Source organism: Streptopelia decaocto, assembly GCF_964273445.1.
Source record: "Streptopelia decaocto genome assembly, chromosome: 1".
Classification (NCBI taxonomy): domain Eukaryota; kingdom Metazoa; phylum Chordata; class Aves; order Columbiformes; family Columbidae; genus Streptopelia; species Streptopelia decaocto.
In genome coordinates this window covers 195,871,960-195,894,784 of record NC_138663.1, presented here as the reverse complement: position 1 = coordinate 195,894,784, position 22,825 = coordinate 195,871,960, and positions in this window count along the sequence as shown.

The following is a 22,825-nucleotide window of genomic DNA, read 5'->3' as shown; positions in this document are numbered from 1 at the left end:
ATTATCACTAAGAAAAAACTATAAGAACTATTGTGGATAGTGCTCTGAAAATTTCAAGAAAATACTCAAACAGCCTTTCAGGTAGTAACTGGATGTTTGGGATCATTACAGAAAGAACTGAGAACAACCTACAAGATACCATTATGTCTCCTTTTGAACCCTCACAGTTTCCATATTGAAATATTTTACAAAGATGAACAGAACTATAGAATATTTAAAATAACAGGAAACTACATAGTCTTCAGCAGGAAAAATGAATAGAATTTTTTTACATGAAAAGGTCTGTAAAATCACTATTGACATAAGAAAGAAAGAGAAAGATTATCTTTATATGTCATAATAAGATAACTAGAGAACATACTAGGAAACGATCAAGCAGTAAGTATAGATCAAACACGAGATAAAACTGAAATGAAATAAAATTAAATGCAACCGTGTAATTCATGACTGCAGGATGCCATGAAAGCTTAAAATACAGAGAGGTCTCCAGATAGGTTAGACCTACTCACGGCATGTATTTCTGTTGCTAGGTACTACCGTACTACTGTTGCTGGTTATCAGAGTAAGTCAGAGACCTTATTCAGTACAAAACTTTTTCAGTGGTCCTTCCAGCAGACAGACATGCATTTCATCAGCATGAACCACGTGGTCTTGCAGTCCTAATCTTTTACCCCAGCTCAGTGAACTGTAAGAGTAATGGCTAGCCTCTAGTTGATAAGAGTAGCCTTATAGGATTGATTTAAAGTTGTTAAGTGAGGAAAGAGCTGTGGATGTTGTCTACCTTGACTTCAGTAGGGCTTTTGACACTGTCTCCCATAAGTTCCTCACAAAAACAAACAAATAAACAAACAACCCCCCAACCAACCAACCAACCAAAAACCCAAAACAAACAACCAAAACCACAAAAAAACCCAAAACCAAACAACCAAGCAAACCCCCCCCCCAAAAAAAAAAAAAAAAGGAGAGGCATGGGCTGGATGAGCAGATACTGACTGAATGTGAAGGCCCAGGGTATGCTGATCAGTGGTACAAAGTCTAGTTGGAGGCCAGTAACTAGCAATGTACCCCAGGGGTCAATACTGGGCCTGATCCTGCTTAACGTCTTCATTAATAACCTGGACAGTGAGCCAGAGTGTACCCTCAGCAGGTTTGCTGATGACATCCAACCAGGAGCGGCTGATACAACAGGCTGGAGAAATGGGCTGACAGGAACGTCATGAAGTTCAACAAGGAGAAGTGCAAAGTCCTGCACCTGGGAAGGAATAACCCCAGCCACCAGGACATGCTGGAAGCCAACTGCCTGGAAAGTAGCTTTACAGAAAAGGACCTGGGGTTCCTGGTGGGCACCAAGTTGACCATGAGCCAACAATCCACCCTTGTGGCAAAAAAGGCCAAAAGGGAGGTTAATTTCAAATGCACAGTTCTAACTGTAATGCCCTGAACATACAGAAAACGCACTCAGATGTGATTATATTCGTCACACCAACAGCAAGTCTGTCACTGGGTTGGCTGACTCTTCCCTTCTCCCAGCACAATTTCTCCATCTTCTTGATACTGCTTTGTGAGACATTCTGAGTGTTTCACCACAGTGATACTCCCTGTGTGCCTTCTAACATATTGGAAATATATACATAGGATATACCCATAGAATGTAATTTGAGCCATTATGGTACACTGACCAAAACATATGCATCTCTGTAACTATATAAACATAACTTGACACAAATATGTCAGTCTTTTGCTTCTGCTGGAGGATACATAGCTGTGGGAGAGAAAAAGACTTTTTCAAATACTCTATTTTCTTTAAAAAAATAAGACTGATATCTTAAAATTAGAAAGTATTTATTCAAAGAATCACAAAATGGCTGAGGCTGAAGGGGAGTCAGCAGAATGGGTTGTTTTAAATGTTATTATCTTAATGATGTAATCTTATGCCCACTACCATGAGAAATAATACTGTTACATGTTTTGGTTTTCTCTTGAATGGGTATTTTGCAAAACAATTTTTAGTGCATGTCTTCAGCTAAACTTTATAGTACAAATTGTGGCACAGTTATTCTAGGTCATCAGATTGATTAGTTGCTTGTCCCCAGATGAAGGGAATTCTCCTGCTCTTACAGCCTACTCAGGAAACAGAAAAGTCAATAACATTCCTAAGAACAGAATTTAATCCTGAGGCCAGTAGTAACTTCAGACTTCAAAAAACTCTGTCAAATAACTTAGAATTCCACAGTAGCTTCTACCACAACAGGAAGTTAAACAAAAACAAACAAATAAAACAAACAAACAAAACAAAAACAAACAAAAACAAACAAAACACAAAAAAAATTTGGGCCACTATTGTACTTCCAAAGCAGGGTTTTCTTAATGATTTCAACTGTCTTTTTACCTCAGAAATGTTAGTATCCTGCATTTCAACTTAAGAATTCCAGAGATATTAGAACTTTTCTGGATATTTGATTAATTACGCAAAGAGAAATGAGAAGGATGTAAGAGAAATTTTGACAGATACATATATCAATGCAGAAATAACCCAGTCCTCTTTAAAAAGCTTGGAAATTAGGAAATATTGTACAATCAGCAGTAACCTTATCTATTGCAGATGTAACAATAAGACTCGCTAGTTGACAAAGGCAAAAGTTTTCAAAAGAAAGTGTTTGTAACAGTACCTGCTTGAAAGAAAAATGCATGTTTACCATTCCTCAGGGTGCTGCTCCAGCAACTTGTCCAATCTAGAAGAAAAATGAATTTGTTTACGTATAATATGTTAAAAGAACCCAACAAAAATATATTTGTTAGAAGTGTATACGTAGTAAAGAGAAAGTATAAAAACAAATGTAGCAGTAACCTGTCCATTCATGCAGCACTGCCTGAATATGAAATATATTTGGGCACCAGTAACAATTACAATTCTTCGTCTTAGATAGTTTAATGTACATGTGCTGAGGTCAGAGCAGCCTGACAGAGCCTGAAAATGGACTGGAAGGTTATCTCACAAGGAACAACAAGGCAAATCTGAGTCATGTAGAGAACTGGTACCTGGCCGTGTCTTATTTTCACTATTGTTGTACAGGAAGAAACATGGATGTTTGTGCAGTTTTAATTTGTCTCTAAACTGGTCAAGAACATCAAACTGGAACAGGCTGATCAGATAGCTTGTGGATTCACCATCCTTGGACATATTCAGAAGCTATCTAGACATAGTCCTGTCCTGGGCAAGGTGGTTGGACAAGATGAACTCCAGAGGTTCCTTCCAACCTTGGCCACTCAGTGCTGCGATGATTCTGACAACACCTGCAAGTTCCTAAACACTAACACAAACATAAGCAGAAGCATGGAAGGAAAACAAAATGAGAATAAAATTGGTGAAAATGTTAGTTAAGACGTAGGGAAAGCCATAACATGAATTGTCATTGACTGACATAGAAAGAAGGAAAATATTGCTGAATTTGAGAACAAGAAATGAGATTTAGAACTCAAAATAGAATAAAAACAGGCAAAATGCACAGTGCAATCTCAGGCTGCTCTGAAACGGGAGAACACTCTGCAGTACAAGAGATAAACTAACAGTCTGCTTGATACCACCACTCTAAGTAATAAAACATGCATTGTATAGGGAATATTCTGGAGTGTAGCTGGCCTTCCATGGGAACTACAGAAAGTAACAAGGGATAATTCTTCACCACATGAAAATGAAAATTACCTAGCAAGTTCCCCTTCTCCCTTAGGTCCTCTCTTTTGCAGATAAACATAAAGTGAATGGAGAACAGAATGGAAGAGTGGAACACAAAGGACAGTGTTCTTGTGTAGTTACTTCTGGGTTGTTTTTTTTGCTAATAGGCCCCAAACAGCTCTTGATTAGCATTATTCTCTCTTCTGGATTATTTTTCTGAATTGTCATACTAGGAAATAACTCAACTGGATTTCTGTCTTTGACCTGCTAGGTAATCAATTATTTATACAATGGAGAACTGCCATCAGGAGACAGCAGAGTCTCCCCCACCAAAATATGCAGCATGTATTAGGGCATTCTGCGTTGTGACAAATACAGAAGCAAAGCCCATCAGCTTGCAGAAGGGAGTCCTGTCCATTGCCCACACTGTGCAGGAAGGGGCAGGATTTTGTAATCATCAACAAAGGCTTTAACCATCTCAGGTAGTCTGATCTTTTTTCTCTCTATTTAGTGAGTTCAATAATGCCTCTGAGGCCTCAGGCCCTTTCCTCTGCCCCATAATCTCTCTGTGATTTAGCAACATGTTTACTGCAGATTACCAGGTGTCCATTAAAGGCAGGCTAGGATAACAATAAATGCCTAGCTAGCAATGCATTTTCTGTGCTACTGGAAGCAGTAGGATTTGAAAACATGCAAAATCCATGTGCTTGCACAGAATCTTATGGAAGAAGTTCCCTCAGACAGGTTTTCAAAATATTGCACAGAGTGAGAACTTCTGGGCTGCTTGTCGTAAGCCACACTCTGATGATGCCTAGAGGAAAGTGGTTGAGCAGTAGCAATATTTGAAGCAGGCAAACTGGAGCTACATCCAGTCACCAGAAATGTCTGCATAGCCTTTCAGTACAGAAACAGAGCTGCTCCAAAAGCTACGATTTGGTGGTGCTCTGGCAACCCCATACATTTATTTAACGGGATGGTGTGAAGACAGCTTGTTGTGAGGGTGCAGCAGGAGCAGGAGTATGCCCTGGGGGAGACGAGCCAAGGGCCACAGTCCCTGCTGGAAAGCAGGGCAGGGACAGCACAGGGTCCTCTCAACAGCCCAGTGACCATCTGGCAATGGCAATGCAGCAAGGTCCAGCCAGGAAATTCAAGCAATAATACAGGAACCAGAGTAGAGACATATACCCCTACAACAAGGCTCAGACAGGGACTGGTAGCCCAGGACTAGGCTTAAATGGAGTCCTCAGTCAGGAGGTGTAGGCAGGTCCTGGGTGAGGCTGCTCAGGGATATCAAGGATTATTTGTGCCCTCAGGACCCCTACATCTGTATGTAAAGTGAACTCTTCTGCACCTAACCATCATATGCAAAAATATTTGTCATTCAAACCAAAGTGCAAATCTCAGAAATGAAAAATTGAAAGTACTGAGCTGTAAAATAATAGCGTGTTGCCCTTTGCAAGCTTAGCTTGCTGTAAAAGAGTTGTTTTCACATTTCCCAATGAAACTCCGTGACATAGCTAAATTGATTTACAAAAGCTTTTAAAATAGAAATGTGTTGGATTTGAAAAACTGTTCATTTTTTAGTACTCTCACAAAACGGAGGTTGTATGCACCCTTATTAGGACAATAAGCGATTCATCAAAACAATGGTGCTTCTATAATATGAACTGTTGGTAGCATTGTGCAGGAAACATAGAGCAGGAGCAGGTGTCTGAGCCTTAAGGAAAATTCAACAATAATGCTTTTATCCTGTTTAGCATTTCCAGAATACATGAAATGAGCTCATTAACTACCACTAGCTGCAGTGATAGGACAGGTGAGACAGTGACACTGTCTCTGATTTATAATTCTCACTCACCCAGTCTGTACTGGGAACTTGCATCAGCATTCACCTCCTTTCGCGCTTGTCTCACTGGTTTTGTCTGCTTTCATGACCCAGTTATCTCCTTTTCCTACATACTACTCAATAAATTCATTTTCATAAAAAAGACTGAGAAGTCCTGGCATTCTAGTAGCATTTGAAGGCATTATCACAATGTGACATTTTAAAAGTGTTTTTGAGGGTGAATGCATGATCCAGGTCCAGGAGAAGACTGACACTTGCCACCAACATCTGTCTGGGTTACTTTCAGAGTATAATTTCTTGTGCTAGTTGTTTTACTTGTGAATCAGGATACATATAAAATCAAAATGTATGGAAAACTTCTCGTTCTCTTCCAGTTGGTGAAAAGGTATTTCTTTTTTCAAATTATTTGGAACCATCTTATATCAGTCAATTCTGGCCTCCTGGAATAATCAAAACCTCTTTAAAAAACAATAAGCTTGCTTCAAATTTTATCTCTTTACTAATGGAATTTGCTGATAGTCATTGCTGTTCATTGTTTTTATTACTTTCTTCCTATATTTTCTAATAAAATTTACATCTGCAATATATCAATAGGCACATGATCAAGTTTGTTTATAAAAAGAATATGTACTAGATTGAAAAAATCAATACACTAACTTGGTATCCTAGCAGCAGATTTATAGCAGCATTTGGCATTAATTTCACATAGTTGCTTTATCATTCCTGGGCAGTGTTCACAAGAGAGGAAAAAAAAGCTTCTACGGTGTTAGGGCAACAGGAAGTATACAGAAAAACTTCTATAATAGATATATGTTGTTTAAAAAAATTCTACAAACCTAAACTTCTACCTAGAATTATGGCTTGTCTTCACTATGTTGTTGAATCAATGACATCTCTAAGTCTTATCATAGTTAAACAATCAGATGGCATTATTTTCAGACTCACTGTGCTGGTTTGACTGAAAATAGGTTCATTTTCTTCATGCAGTTAGAAACCTTTCTTTTTTATAGCTAGCACAGTCATTATTTGGACTTAGTTTGAGAACAAGAGATAACACCCCAGCACAGAGCTCATGTTTTTAATTGTTCTGGTTTGAGAGCCAAGGACATTCTGAGCGCTCTGCCCACAGGTGTGAGGCAGCAAGGATGGGGGCCATGGATGGGGCAGAGCTTCACTCACATCCAGACTGATCCATAAGAGTATTCCATCCCATTAGAGTCATGCTCTCTCTCTCTCTCTGGTATTCTTGCCCTTGCTCTGGGTCTCAGATGTTTTCTCTTGCACGTGGGTGTTGGTTTTTTTTCTGCTCTTTTTGTTGTAACCAGCGGAGTTTTAATCGGGATGTTCAGTTTGGCCCTTTGCCATTTTGCAAAGGCCTCTGAGCCTTTCCACCTTTTTTTTTTTCTCTCTCTGGGATCGGCCTTAGGACCAGGTGTGTCTTCCTGGGACTGGCTGCTCAGTTGTGGACGGAGTTCATTTGGAATTGCCTTGAGTATCTTTTATTTCTATTATATATATATATTTACTTGTAGTGTATTAGTATTTTGTTATTTTATTAAACTGTGTTTGTCTCAATCCAAGTTTCTCCCTTCTCTTTTGATTCTCTCCCCTATTCGGGCGGGGAGGGAGGAGGGAGAGGGAGTGAGTGGCTATCTTGGTTGTGTTGCTAGCTTGGGTTAAACCATGATACTCACATATGGGCAACAATTAACTTTTTAAGAAGCACCATTCAGCAGTCATTTTCCAGTACCACTCCAGAAAACAGCTTATCTTTTTGTCTCATGGTAAAGGTGACTTGTCGTTATTTAATTTCACAAACTTCATTTCCTTAGAGATTTTCCAAATAACAATAGCTCTGTGCCTCACTATCTTCTTCTGACGCAACTACAAAATAGGTGTTAATAATTAAAAAAAATCCCTAACTGACAACCTTTCTGAAATGTTAGTAACTCTACTAAGTATCATGGTTGCTGTCTAAAGTCCTTTTTATATCAGTAGATTATTTTGGTCTTCAACTAGAAGAAAAGATCAGTAACACAGGACAAAAAAAGAAGAGTAATGAAAAGGACATGCCAGATCACATGACACTTTAGGTTCTGTTGGAGACTCAAATATTAGTCTGCTTCTGCTCCATTTTCAATTTGGTTGTGATATCAAGCGTAACACCATTTCAGAAGAACTATACCATCAACACTAAATCTACCACATGTGACAAGCCTACGTTTACAAATTATTGTAATATATCCATAGTCTCCTGGGAATATCTGCATGTAAATCATAAACCTGAATGTTATATTTTGTATCTATATCTCCTCTGTATCATACCTTTTGTCTATACATCTGATACACTTAATAGTAATTTTAACACGACTTTTATAGGTAAAACATTTGAAACACCTCAGATTCTTCTTGGATATTTCACATAGCAGTACAAGAAGAAAAAACACAGTGATTTTGTAAATGTGTGTCTTTCTTAAAAAGTCTATTCACTTTTTGAGGATCCTTCCTGCTGTCGAAGAGTCTGAATGCTGAAGCTTCTGAAAAACTGATGACATGGCAGCAAATGTTCAGTAGAGAATTTATTTCCCTTTCAAATTCATATACTTCCTGAAAACAACAGCTTTTGAGGAGGTAGCTGATATTCCATTGCTACAACTGTAAGTTACAATCCTAAACCAAGATGAGAGCCCAGTCCACAAAGCAGAGGTTAGAGATACGAGACGTTGCTGGGCTCCATGAATAGAGGCCTTTAGATAATACACAATAAATACAAATGTAGTCCTCTTTTAAAGCCTAGTTCCACAATCGTGTTCAAAAAGCATTAACCACATGATGAATGTGTGTAAATGTTCACTGAGACTTAGAGTAAAGGTCAAAGTATATAATACCAATCAGTCAATCAGTCAATCAGTCAAGCAACTGTTTCCATTGATTTTCACAGGTTGTTCTTTGGATGCGCAGATGTAGGATTTAAACTGTTTGCTGCTTTAAGTTATGGACCATCACAATAATTCTTCCCCATACTTCAGCTTTGTATGTCATATGTCATTTTAGTATCTCATTCTTGAAACATGATGAACCATTCTTTATTATATTAACTTTGAGTGGTTATTTGGAGACAGTAGAAATATTTGTATGTGAAGTGATGTATGTGAATAATTTTACAGGGTCAAGACCTTAATGTGTAAGTATTTGGGACATGCACTCTATAAGGTATATTTAAATTATATTGTGGAACTTTGTCCTACATTTTAGAACATAATGCACAAATAGTCAAACTTCTCAAATTCAGGTAGTATAATCTCTTAAAGTCCTGTTAACACTAATTCATAGGTTGCTTTGATGTGCTGACACTTTGGGAATCATCTTGTGTCAAGAAGGAAATCCTAAAGCAACTGCAGTAAACCTTGACCATTTGGAAAGCATTCAAGCATGTCTAAATCTATCTCAGCTATCACTGGTTTTACTATTACCTGTCATCCTTCTCAGCCAGTTCCCACTTCTCTGTTTGGCTGGGGTTTCTCTCCTATTATAAACCTTTTCAGTGGACCATCCAAACAGTAAACTTTGTGTCTTTCATGTGTACAGTACCTGAAGGAATCTCAGAACTCTTTAACATTAGTAATAAGAACAACTTCAAATATCTTGGAATTCAGACCACTGAATTTCTACAAGATTTCTTTCTTTCCTCTGCCTGAGGAAATAGGTCTAAACTCTTGAGAAACATTTTTTGCTAAAAAGTTCAACCAACTCTGTATAAGTGTAAAAGACAAAGAATAACTATGAAAACTGACACTGTTCAAGAGAAAAAGCCACAATCAATTTCCTTGAAATTTTATCCAAATAGCAGTCTCTGTTTCAATTTGGTACAGTTTTCAGTAGTTTTGCATATATGAAGATGGCTATACATTAACGTTTCCTCCCTTTCTGTCATTACCGTACATTTCTAGAACTACCAATGGAGAAAAACAGAAATTTCAGTTTCACACATAACAGCTAAAGGTTGAAATTGATGCCCTTTCAGGCCACTGTCTCTTATTCTGGTAAGTTTGGCACACTGCAAGACTTTTTATTTGCAATTTAACCATGTCTTTAGGTTCAGAATTAGGTCAATATATTTGTTCTCTCATTGTAGCCACAATATATGTCACTATTTTCATTTGCATGGATCAAGTGCACCGAAACTGTGAGGTTAGCTTTCCTGACATGACTTTGATCTCCTTCCCCTCTACTCTGCCCTGGTGAGACCACATCTGGAATATTGTGTCCAGTTCTGGGCCCCTCAGTTCAAGGACAGGGAACTGCTGGAGAGAGTCCAGCGCAGGGCAACGAAGATGATTAAGGGAGTGGAGCATCTCCCTTATGAGGAAAGGCTGAGGGAGCTGGGTCTCTTTAGCTTGGAGGAGACTGAGGGGTGACCTCATTAATGTTTACAGATATATAAAGGGTGAGTGTCACGAGGATGAAGCCAGGCTCTTCTCGGTGACAACCAATGATAGGACAAGGGGTAATGGGATCAAGCTGGAACACAAGAGGTTCCACTTAAATTTGAGAAAAAATTTCTTCTCAGTAAGGGTGACAGACACTGGAACAGGCTGCCCAGGGGGGTTGCGGAGTCTCCTTCTCTGGAGACATTCAAAACCCGCCTGGATATGTTCCTGTGTAACCTCATCTGGGTGTTCCTGCTCCGGCAGGGGGATTGGACTAGATGATCTTTCAAGGTCCCTTCCAATCCCCGACATTCTGTGATTCTGTGATTCTTCCAAAGCAAGATGTACCAAGGCCAGGGAAAACACCAAAACCAGCATTCATTCTGTTATTTTTCTCCATTTGGGATGCAACAAACCTAGGATTTTCTAATTAACACTGGGTTTTGCTGATTTCCAAGCAGAAGCAAGCTGGCAAAGCCAGAACAATGGCAGGTATGCACATCCAGATGTTGTAAACCATCACAACAGTCTGCTATTTCCAGACGACTATTAGAAAGAAGTTAATCCACAGGTATTTCCATGTTGGTTTACCTCAGCAGAAAAAATATGCTATGTTGTTTTTATTTTGCAAGCTTTTGATATTTTTTTTTCCAAATTTATGACACTTTTATCAATTAAGTCATCAAGTCAACTTTCCAAAGGTTGGTCATCCACTAGGGGAGCATAATTAGGGAGAAAGTTGCTTGATGCAGCATTTCTGGAAGAACTGGATTCTCTTCAACTTTGAAATCACACATTCTAAACAGGACACTCAAGCCAGGTATGCAAGTATCCAGATATGGGGTGACAAGTCATATTAAGAACCAAAGCCTGAAATACGATCCCATAATTAGAATTACTGCCTCACAATGGTAGAACAGACAATACAGATTAAATAAAATATTAAGAAGAGAAAGGATTAAAATAATGCATCAGTCTGCCTGCTAAAATTAATTGTCCCTTTTAATACAGTATCTAGTACTCAACCTGATCTTCTTTTGAGCTCTTTAAAACTAAGGACATATTTGTTCCCTTAGGTCAAAATCCCAAGCTCTCAACTCCAATGTCAATGAAATCTTCAGCTAGTGCCAATGACTGGTCTTGAATTACAGATAACAAATATCTTACAAAAAAAAAAAAAAGGTCAATATACCTAATGTTTCACTATTTCCTAAATCTTAACTATACTTAATTAAGTTTTCCTTATAAAAATATACTGTACTTGGTTGAAATATGTATTTATTTTTCATCTGGATAAACTAACAGGATATTATAAATTTTCAAGTGTTCTGATTATTCGCTCCTCTACTCTATAGCAAATCCCTTCATTTCTTCCAGTAAGTGACACTGTTTCTGTATACAGTCTTCATCCAGAAAAAGCCATTCTTTAGTCTAGCCAGGACTCAACCTGTCCTATAAAAATGGGGTTTCTGAGCCTTTGTATAAGTTTCTGTTAGCAGAGTAAATTTCATCTTCAGTGAGAAGCTTCTAAAATTTTTTGTGTAAGAACCTAGAATCATAGAATATTTTGGGTTGGAAGGGACCTTTAAAGCTCATCTAGTCCAACCCTTTTCAAAGAGCAGGGCAGGTTGGACTAGATGCAATCATATTACTGGTTTTGGATAACAGTAAAAGGTCCTTCCATATAGGTAGATATAAATGTGTTTAAAGGCTCTGACTATTATGAGAAAAAATTAAGAAAAGACAAGTACAGTTTCTAATATAATTTTGAAGTAAGAAATAATGAGGCTTGAAAAAAGTCTTTTCTCGGTTTGAAAGTCAGTAGTTACCCTGTTGGAGCAGCTTTTTTACTTCTTTCTAAGTGTAATGCTGCAGGAGATTAAAAGCCCTAAGATATATGCAGTTAAAATAGTAAAATCAAGCACTTAGAAGTATGAAAATCAAGGAATCGGAACTGCATTTGTTGTTCTAAATTAGTTCCTTTTTAGACATACATTATTTATCATAAACTGTTCTTAAACACTTATTTTGAACATTTTCCATGTAATTCTGATCCAGAGTGTAGTCATTACTCAAGTGAGTAAATATTTAGTAGCAAACTTGAAACCATCTTTTCCTACAAGAACCTCTCTGGAAATTGAGAAATCTGAGGAATATACTACAGTGATGCACTGACTAATAACATTTTGAAACATTGAATTTTAAATATTCTTCCATGTGAAGTGCCCTTGAATATATATTTCTATGTAGTTATATGACCAATCAAGCATCCTTTCTCTAAGGCTGCTGTTTCTCCTTCTGGGACTATACTGTAGCCTAAATTCAAAAAATGTCAAAACTGTTGAAGATGGACACCCACAACACTCAGTGCCCATGAAAGCCCTCAGTGCTGCAGGGCAGTCTGTAATGGATGGAAATGGAGGAGACATTTCATCTTGTGTACACGGAATAGTGGTAATTGTTCATAATAAATGCAAAGGCATTTTCCTTTAGGATCAGTTTCCTTCAAAAACAATTTGTTCTGTAAAATCTAATAAAATCTACAAAAGAATTTAAAAAAGCTACAAAGATTACTGAATGTAATGATGAAGATATGAAAAGAAATTCAGACATTTTACTGGTAGGAGAGTTAGTACAATCTACATACACACACAAGCCCTTAACTTAAAAATGAAGAGAGTGAAGCATGGTTAGCAAAATTCCCCCAAACTCCTTTCTAGTAAGTAACATAAAACAAGAGATTCTTACATTAATATGATGCCTATATTGTTTCATAAAGCTATTAAATGTGTTCCTGTTAATATTCAGACTGGTGCAAAAGCGCATGTCGCTTCACAAGTTTTCTGACGGGTTTCCTCTTCAATACTCTCTGCATATCATTAAGTGATTAGCTGAAAACTAGTGAGCTGTCAGAAAACACACCAGCACACACAGGTGCATGGAGGCAGAAATTACTGATGCCCATTTCTGAGGTGACAGCAGGCACTGCGGCGGCTGTCACTGACCAGCTGGGAGGAGAGGATGGTTCCAGACGGTTCCAGATGGTTCCAGGCGCCTTCAGTGGCCCCACCACAGAGCACAGCTGAGACCAGCAGCCAAGATGGTGGTGCTTCTGGGAAAGCATATTTAAGAACGAGCAAAATGCCTCATGGTGGTGTGAGGGTGAACAAAAGAAGTGGGGAAACAGCCCTGTAGATACCAAGGTTGGTGAGGAAGGAGGGAAGCAGGTGTTCCAGGTGCCAGAGCAGATTCCACTTCAGCCTGTGGAAGAGACCGTGGTGGAGAAGACACCCACACCACAGCCATGGAGGACCTCAGGCCACAGCAGGTGGACATCTTCTGAAGAAACCTGCTGCCATGGAGGCCCATGCTGCAGCAGGGAGGAGGTGTTACGGACTGACCACAACTCCCATCATTCTACAAAAGTAACATTTTAAGAAGTATCTCTTTATGAATTTTGGTTACTCTCAAGTTAGCTAGACCAATATTTTTTACTATCTTTGATAAAGAAAAATACATTAAGATACTTCACACTGATGTCTCCAAGAATATTTCCTTTTTATCACATGTAACCAATTACAGTCTCAAATCTATTTTTTCCTCTACAAAACTTGTTAGAAATCTCAGATAAAGAATTCTCCCAAATATTTAATACATGTAATATTTGTCATGCATTATCAGAAGGCACGTATATTTTTTTCAGTTGATAAGTTTTAATTAATCTACAGAAACATCTGATTACAGATCAGATAATAATTTGTGAAAGTTAAAATGAAAGTTCCAAATTCTCAACTGTCAATTAGCAGATGAAATCTGCCAGTGAAATCTAAGGAAATAATTTCTTGGCATTTCTCAGTGTTTCTTGAGTCTCTCTTAAGACATAATTACAAAGAAAACCACATATGTCTCGATTTGTCTACACTGCTATCCCAGAAACTTCTGATCTGGGCTGGATGCTGCAGTGAACATCTCTTGGCAGCTCTGACTTAGTAAGTCCTGCTTTTCATAACCCGTGAGATGGATTTTCAGAACTCTCCCCATGCTTCATGCTGGCACAGCTATCAGGCTACTTGCATTGTATTTTAAAACTAACTAGGTATCTTTAATGAACACCAGTGTCACAAAAATAACTGCCACCCAGACCTACTCATGGACAATTTGGTTGCATACGACATGACAGCTGCTGGTGATTCTATCTTAATATCATTAACCTATGAAAATACATTCAACATAAACACAGCCTGCCACGCTGAACTTCATAAAGTAATTCAAATCATTGTTTGCTGCAGGTCATTAAGAAACTAGTAAACAGACTATTTAACAATGATGCTAATGTAAATTTTCCATGACAGCAGTCACTGGTATCCTGCTGACAAATGATAATGTCATTGCAATGTGTCCTTAGAGCTCAGTAATTACTTTTGTATTCATGAGTGTATTTGGCTGGAGGTTTACCTGATCTGAATGTAAAAACTCTCAGCAAAGTTTACACATACTGGGTGCATCAGGTGCATGTACAACATGAATATGTTTGAAACATGTTTAAAGAAATAATCTGTTCACCTGGGGCATTACACTGTCTTCTTCTCACTACTCAGATTCTTTCTGTAATACTTCATTATTGAACTATTGCTTTAGCTCCTTAGCTTACAAGACAATGCAACAAGAAAACATTTCAAGGAACAAAAAGTTAAATACTTCCAAAGAACTGGAATTAACTAGCTTTAAAAATGTCTGACCTACCTGTGCAAAACAGGATTTTGTTATTTCAAACATCACTAGCATAGTTTGAAGCATAGTTTTATAATGATGATTCCTTCAAGCTGCTTTTAAACCTTTTAAATTATTTGAAAGACATCTGAATTTTAGTAGTTAAGACACAGTATCTAATATTTCTAAATGAGTTTTATTTATTAAAGTGTCCATGAATTGATCTAATTTACCTCCAAATGCACAAAGACATAAATAACACTGTATTTGAAGCATTAGTGACTACATGTAAGGAGTCATATTAGATGAGGATAGTCTCAGAAAACAAGTAACTATGTAACTTTTAAAAGCAGATAGTGGAGAATACAATGAAAATAGACCACTTTGCGTTACTATAAACTACAGAAAAATTGAATAATGTGTAAATTGTGACAAGCACCTGACGAATAATTTAAAAACCAATATGGATTTTTCAAGAACAAACTATGTCAAGCCAAACTAATCTCCTTCTTGGACAGGATAACTGGAATACTGGTTAAAAGGGAAAATAAATATGCTGTATCTTGAGTACAGTAAGACTTTTAATATTTTTCTATAATGAATTCTCACAGGAGAAATGAGGGAAATGTCATCTAGAAAAAAAAAAAAAGGACAGTGTGTGACTGCTTGAAAAGCTCTTCCCAAAGAACAGTTATCAGCACCAAATGGGGATTTTCTTTCAAGCTGGTTCCCTCAGAGATTCCAGGCCCAACTCTGTTCAACTCTGTTCTCATTTAAAATATGCATTACAAAGTAAATGGATAAAATTTGAAGATGAAACCAGGATGTCTGGAGAACAACTTCAGAATTCAACGCTGTCAAAATAAAGACATAATCCAGGATTAAAAAAAAAAAAAAAGTTCAGGGCACAATAACTAGTAAGGCAAAATGAACACCTAAAGTGATAAAAAGGATCTGCAAGTTTAAATGTATGAAAAATGACCTGTGCATCAACAGTGCAGTATTACTGCAAAGGGAGGAAAGGGAATATCTCGTGTTGTCAAGAATTTTGCAGGTAAGATATGGGTGAGGATCATTTTATTCTACTTGTTTCCAGGTAGAATGCAGATGAAGCAGTGTGAGCAGTCTTTGGTTCCATCCTCCAAACCCCATATAGTCACTGGAAAGAATACAGCAGAAAACAGTACAAAAGAGGGCTCAGAACACATTATCTATGAGGAAAGACTGCAGAAAAAGGGTTTCTAATAGTCTAGGCAGGTAAAGACTTGGTAAATCTTCCACGATATGGAAGATTGTTAATAGGAAAGACAATGATCGATTGTTACCAATTGTTCATGAGAAAGAAAGACAAAAAGAACCCAGTTTAACTTGCAGTAAAGACTATATAGGTCATATATTAAGAAAAAAAAAAAAAAAAAAGGAGAGGAAAAAAAGCCTGAACAGGACACCCTCAGAAAGTCTTTTAGTAGAAATTCTAAAAAAAAGTACCAGACAAAAACCTCTGTGGGAAGCTCTAGTGTATTTGATCCTTCCCCAGTGCCAGGGGACTGGACTATGTAACCTTTGGAAATCTATTCCATCCCTGCATTTCTAATTTGATGACCACATGATGTGCTTTAGCAAGGACCGTTTATGGATTTTTTAAGAGAGTGCTCTCAGTGACATAAGGTTAGATAATTTCACCCTTTTGCAGAGTAGCATTCTCTTCCCAAAAAGGCACCCCTGCTTCCCTTGTGCTTACTTACAGATCACAGTGCTATTTGGCACAGCCAAAGACAGAGGAAGTTGCCATAAAATGTATTTTGGACAATTTTTATAAGTGTGTCCACGTGAATGATTAGGACAAAATCTGACCTGTTTTAAAAGATGCTCCGCAGATAAACTTCCTATGAATAATCCCTAGCTTCACAGAGTATGTACCGCTATGTATCAAATATCAAATAAATCAACAGCTTTAAAATTAATTGCTTTTAAGGGATTTCAGTGCTAGATGAGATCATTACAGCACCGGTTTGCTTCATATAACTTCACCTAGTAATGTAACAGACATAACCACCTTCATGCTGGCTAGGATAACTCATCTTCATCATACATTATTTAAAGAAGAAATAACTGGATAAAACCAGACTTGTCTTGTCTACCAGAATACTTGTAGGAACATACACTTTTCAATAAATGCCAGGTATGCTTGCAGCACTTAAGGCATCAAAGACTGTTCTGACTTTTTTTCTAACAAAACAGATTCTAGTTCTACAAACACACAGCACATGGTTATAGCTGAATGGCAGCAATTACCCAATGTGCGGCTTTTGCAGTGTAGGGGGCGAGTGCTGGAAGCCGGCTAGAGATGAGGCAAACAGACAGATTTATTTGAGATGAACTTTAACCCCACCGTAGAGAGAATAATACAAGTTTGAATACAGAAAGGCCAAAACTCTGGTCTGAAAATGCATCTTCTAATACATGCAATGTTGTATGACCCCTAATTAAACTGAAAAATAAGCATTAGATTTTTTTTTTTTCCTGGAGCTGAGGAATAGTTTCATGTAACTGATATAAAAGTATAGATCGTATGAAGGCAGCATATTCATTTCTCAAACATGCAGGTATGGGTCTGTTAGGAACCAGGAAAGGTAAGACTACATCACAGGACATAGGTGAAACTATCATTGTTATTGGCAATACACCTCACTAAAACTAATTTTTACAAGCAATTTAGTGTATCAAACTGTACTTATATTCTATAAATATGATATTGTAGAAACGGCATAGGTGGTTTCCTGGTTATTATGCTTGGAAGATTTTTTATCAAGTTTGTTTCACTTCATGAGTTAAAAAGAGGCTATTCTCAACAATTTCACCATCGCCTTTCTCCCTCTGGATCTGGAATTCATATTTATCCTTTTTGCTCATCCAGTATCACTGATACTGATGCTTCTGCAGCTGAAGCTGATGTGGTGACTCTGCGAGAGTGGTGCAGGCAAGACAAAGAGAAACCAGCTCGCCCTTCTATGCGGGTGGCAGCACTAGGGAGGTGAACATGAGAAATGAGCTAAAAAACTACCACTGTCAAACAAAGTGGAACTTTTTTTTCTTTTTACAGGAAATGACAATTAGGCCAACACAGCAAGATACTTTGTGTAGTGAACAGATGCCATTCTTTATACTATTCTGACATCTTCCTCACTCTGCTGCTTAGATTCTGTCACAGGGGTTATGGCAAAACATTTTAATGAGAGCTGGTAAGAAAAAGAAAAATATTTTCCATGAACTGTTGGAAAAAAAAAAGGGGGAAAAAAAAAAAAAAAGGTTTCAGGGGAAACCTTATTTTTTTAATGGAAATACTGTGATGTTTTGATATTTTTTCTCTGCTCAATAGAATGTAAAGGAACTTTTTTTTTTTTTTCATGTAGGGAGAAACACTTTTTATTCATAATAATTCACATTCCAAATATCTATCATTATCTAATGCAAGTTCTTGTCTCCTGATTATTTTCTTCTTGTTTCTTCCCATTTTATTCCACACCGAATGCAGTTTCACTGCAAAGTTTCCAACTGTGTGGAGGGGTTCCCTGTTACTGTGGCTGTTGTTTGCATAGAAGTTGTAGAATCAATATCCTACTTCTAGTTAAAGAAGGCAATTTTTAAGTGCTGTATGATTCAGGAGGGCCATATGCATGCCTCCAGTCCATAGTAGAGGGAGAACAGCCTTTCTTAACCTGCACCTTCCCTTTTAGGGGATGGACAGGTTGGTCGGACTTGAAGTGCAGGTGATTACCAGCCAGACACCTCAAATACACTCAGAGGAACCCTTTCTTTGCTGCTTTAGAAAAGTACTCAAATGAGTAAGTATAAAAATGGGAATTAAATACACTTATTTTAAATGCTATTTCATGTGAACTTACTGACAGTTGGTCTTACTCATACAGTGCCTAGAAGACTATCAATAACTCATTTCGAATTCAGGAATTATAAGTGATGGGCAGAAACCAGCATTAGCAAATTTGATCTTTTTTCACTGTATAAACAAGGCCAGATGGGCTCAGGTGGAACGCATTTAAGTTGGTGTATTTTCCCCACACGAACACCTCTAATTGATGAGGAAATTGTCCCATTCTTCAGAACTTCCTGGCATTTACTACTGCAATAAGCTGTACTTAGGAAAGAAACATTGCTTCAAACTTTCATACTTTCTCAGGTATATCCCATGATGCAGCCCAGGTTATACATCTGGGCCAGAGGAAACCTATTACACCATTAAAAATCTATCAAAGATGAGATCAAATTTAAAGGGCATAGATTCCAGTTTTGCTCTTCTATCAAATTCTCAGGGACTTAAGCTGTCTGGGAAGTAGTGCAGAAGAATCTCACAATACTAATTGATTGAGCAATAAAATGGCAGATGAAATTTCGTATAAAAAATGCAAAGTAGTGCACATGGGGGAAATAACCTTAACTATACATACACAATGATAGGATCTAAATTAGCTATTATCACTCAGGAAAGAGATCTTGAAGTCTTTGTGGATAGTTTTCTGAAAACATTGTCTGGATGCTAAGAAGGAAATGACATTTTAGGAGTGATTAGGAAAGCAAATGAGTTCAAGCAGAAACCAGCTTTATACCTCAAAAAAAAAAAAGAAAAAAAAAAGTGTCCTACTCTGTTGTCCAGTTTTTCAGAAAGCCGTAAGAAGCAGAGAGAACAGTGGCAAGGGGGACTGATATAGACTACAGGATATAGGAGGACAGAATAGATGGAGTAGGATTCTTCACATCTGAATAGGTGACTGAAGGGTGATACTACAAAGGTATAAAAAACTGTGGGTGATATGGCATGGTAAATTATTTTTACCTCTTTTTTTCTTAGAGAAGTGCCAGAGAATGGTCAATATACTATAAAGTTTTAAACAAACTAAATATACTACTTTCTTAGAATGGGATTATAGAGCTCATTTGCATAGGATGCTGTAAACACTGGAAGTAAATACATGGAAATAAAAAATGTAGGCAACTCTTCAACACAAGGATCTCTATGAAATCTTCAGTTTAGAACCCTTAAAGCCCTGTCTGTCAGGAGGTGAGAGCACTCAGCGAAGAAGAACATCTCCAAAGTCAAGTTTAAATGAAGGACTGCTCAGCTTCTCATACTCTTCCTAATAAACCATCATCAGTTAATGTTAACCATAGGATGCTGTTCTAAATGGACGTTAAGCCTAACTTAATACGGCAGTTCTTAATTGTATCAGTGTTACCACATTTTTCTCAAACTGAAATGATCCTGACTGATATGAGTGTGGTTTCATCAGGATTTTTCATTTTCTGCGGATGACCACAATGACCTTTCCTTTCATAGTCAAGGTCTCTTACCATATCACTTTAATTTCTGAAGGCTGATAAATTTGTGAAGATTGATATAAGCATACAGTGTGGTAGAAAGGAGTGAGACCAGTGGATGAACTTATTTAAAGCCAAACGCATTGTGCTACACATGTATCAGTATCAACATAACACTCTTAATGCGAAACATTATTATAAATAATTACCTATTCAGTCTACCCTAGAATTTAGATGAATGAAGAGTAAGCCAATGGGAACGAAAATGTGAGAAAACATGTAAAGCAATTTCCTGAAAATGAGTTCTGCTATTGCAAGGAATCTGTGTCTAGTTCTGGTACTACACTAACCTATTCAGTACTGCTGGTAGCCCTTCAAAAGGTGGTGTGAGACCATGCCAAAGAGTGGAGTGTAAAACATTCTACATAGATGATTTGTATTTTATTAACTTTTCATTGCTCAGAAATGCTAAGCACTTTACAAAAGTTTGTCCCAGAGTTTACAGTCTAATGGACCTATTTGACAGATATGTGAGCTACAACATTTTATACGGCAAGAAAGGATTAAGAAAGGACAGCATGTTGAGCCAATTGTTTTCTCCACCATTCATTTCTTGCTGAAGCATTTCCAGTGACCACACAGTGAAAGCTGCAATGAAAACTGCATTTGAAGCAAGACTAACCTAAATGACAGAATATAGTTTTGGGATGGAAGTCTGTGCCCAGATGGTTGTGTCATGGAGAGCCTTGCTCTAAAGGAGCTCATTTAGCAGTACTGGAACACGGGCCAGGGTATTGTCTGCTCCCATGCTGTCACTACTTTGGTACACCTGGAACATGGTGGTGAGGGGTGGTGGTGGATCTTTATTTCTGTGTCTCACTAGTGAATCACCCTTCTCTTTTCCTTCTCTCTGTACTCCTAACTGTATCAGCTTACCCTTGACAATGAGTGTAGCTTTACTTTTCCCCTTTCTCAGCCAAGCTCTCTTCTCCCTTACAAAGTCAGATGTCTCCAGACATGTAATGACATGTCTTTTTCATAGATTGTGTAGCTGAGATTTGCATTTGGGATGCAAGAACATATAAACATGAATCAAAGTTGCTACTTCAGCATGTGAGTGTTTATCAGCACATATGCATCACAAAGTCTGCCTATTCTGCCAAGTGTGTCTGTCTTCTCATATCCTGCCTTTTCTCTGGGATTCCCATAAGGTGAATGCTTCTGGATTCTTCTCTTCAGTTTTATTCCTCCTGGCTAACATACAGCCTTCATTTCTTCTCTAGCACAGATCTTCCCATATTCTTCCTGTTCCAGCAGGGTCTTTTCATAAATGTATTTAGTCCAAGCATGAGACTATCTGATCAAGAAAACAGCCAAAGGTTTGCAATCCTTGTCAGAGGGCAAAACCATCATATTCATGTATCTTCTGCAGCAGGATTCATTCCGGTGCTGCAACAGTTGCCTCTCAGATGATGCTATAAAGAGTGAGTCTTCTCTAGTGGGACCTCCAGACATGGCAAACACAAGTTGCTATGTGCCTTAAGGAAGAGCAAGCATGCATCACGAACAACCTGCAGTCCCTCTCCAGAACCCCATTAGTCCATCACCTTCATACTCTTTATACATGCAATGAAACATTTAAATAATTTCTTTATTTCTCTGATATTTTTTTGTGGCAAAATCCTTCCCTTCATCAACTACCACAACCTTCACAGTCTGCCTGAGGGGAACTAGGGAGAGGCAGGGACCCCAGTCCAGAAGTGTCTTCATGTAGCATCTCTCAAGTAGCCAACAGGAAAATACACGAACTCTTTTCTGGTCTCCTCTTGCTTGGCAGTGTACAGCTCTATAGGGTTTATGTGGAAAGGCTGTTTGTTAGGAAGAGGGCTGCAGGGGTGGCCTCTGTGAGGAGACACCAGGAGCTGCCACCATGCTGGACAGAGCCAGTTCCATCCAGCTGCAAAAGAGACCCACCCACCACTCCCCAAAAACGAGCCCATCAATGATGTGGGTGGCACCTCTGAGATAACATGTTTAAGAAAGGGTAAAAAAACACAGCACACCAGCTGCATGGGAGAGGTGTAAGAAAAATGGGAAAGAAACAGCCCTGCAAATGACAAGGCCAGTGAGGAAGGAGGGGGATGAGGTACTCCAGGAGCTGGAGCACGGATTCCCCTGCAGCCCATGGAGAAGAAATGGTGGAGCAGGTATCAGCACTGCAGGCTGTGGATGACCCATGCTGCAGCAGGTGGAGATGCCTGAAGGAACCTGCAGCCCCTCGAGAGCCCATGCAGGAGCAGGCTCCTGGCACGATCCTACGCAGGAGCAGGTTTTGTGTCAGGAACAGCAGCCTGTGGAGAGCCCGTGCTGGAGCAGTATGTTCCTGAAGGACAGTATCCCATGGGAAGGACCCACACTGGAGCAGGAGAAAAGCATGAGGAGGAAGGAGCAGCAGAGATGAAGTGTTATGGACCGAACAGAGCCCCCATTCCTTATCCCCCTGCGCTGCTCAGGGAGAGGAGGGAGAAGAGTCATCAAAAAAGGAGTGAAGTTGAGCCCAGTAAGAGGTGTGGGGAGGAACATTTTACAGTTTTGTCTTTGTCTCTCAGTATCATACTCTGTTCTTAACTGACAATGAATTAAAACATTTTCCTCCAAGTTGAGTCTGTTTTTCCTGTAATAGTAATTGGTGAGTGATCTCCCTATCTTTATAATGACCCATGAGCTTTTTAATCTTATTTTCTTCCCCTGTCCTGTTGGGAGTGTAGAGAGAATCTTGGTGGGCGCTCGGCAGTCAGTCAAGTTAACCCACCGGAGCAGCAGTCAGTCTAA